Source organism: Stegastes partitus, unplaced genomic scaffold, assembly GCF_000690725.1.
Source record: "Stegastes partitus isolate 25-593 unplaced genomic scaffold, Stegastes_partitus-1.0.2 Scaffold3, whole genome shotgun sequence".
In the NCBI taxonomy this organism is placed as follows: Eukaryota; Metazoa; Chordata; class Actinopteri; family Pomacentridae; genus Stegastes; species Stegastes partitus.
Window position 1 is genome coordinate 2,083,649 of NW_007577734.1, and position 403 is coordinate 2,084,051.

Sequence of the window (403 nt, forward strand, 5' to 3'; positions counted from 1 at the left end):
ATTCAGGGGCTGATCGTTATTGTGCCAGCCCAGAACAACACTGTTTAACAGGCCCTCAGACAGCAAAGCTTCACAGCCAGTTTAATTACTGGAACTTTATTTGGCTTGAACTGGATCGACAGCAGCTGGACTCACAGCCATCGCCTTTGTTGTTGTTGGTGTTTTGAAATTTGACAGTTTTCTTCTCAGAATATTAGAAATAAAAATATTCACCCAGAACATATCCTTTCGTGAAACGTTGTTCTTGACGGAGATGCCTCAAACAACAAAAGCTCTCAATTAAATCTCAGATTAATGAAGCTCTTGTCAGCACGTTAGCAGCTCTGTTCAGGATGATGAAAGCTTCAGCGCACATTTTATAGAAATAATAATACTTTTGCTTTCCCAATCAATCATTTCTCTC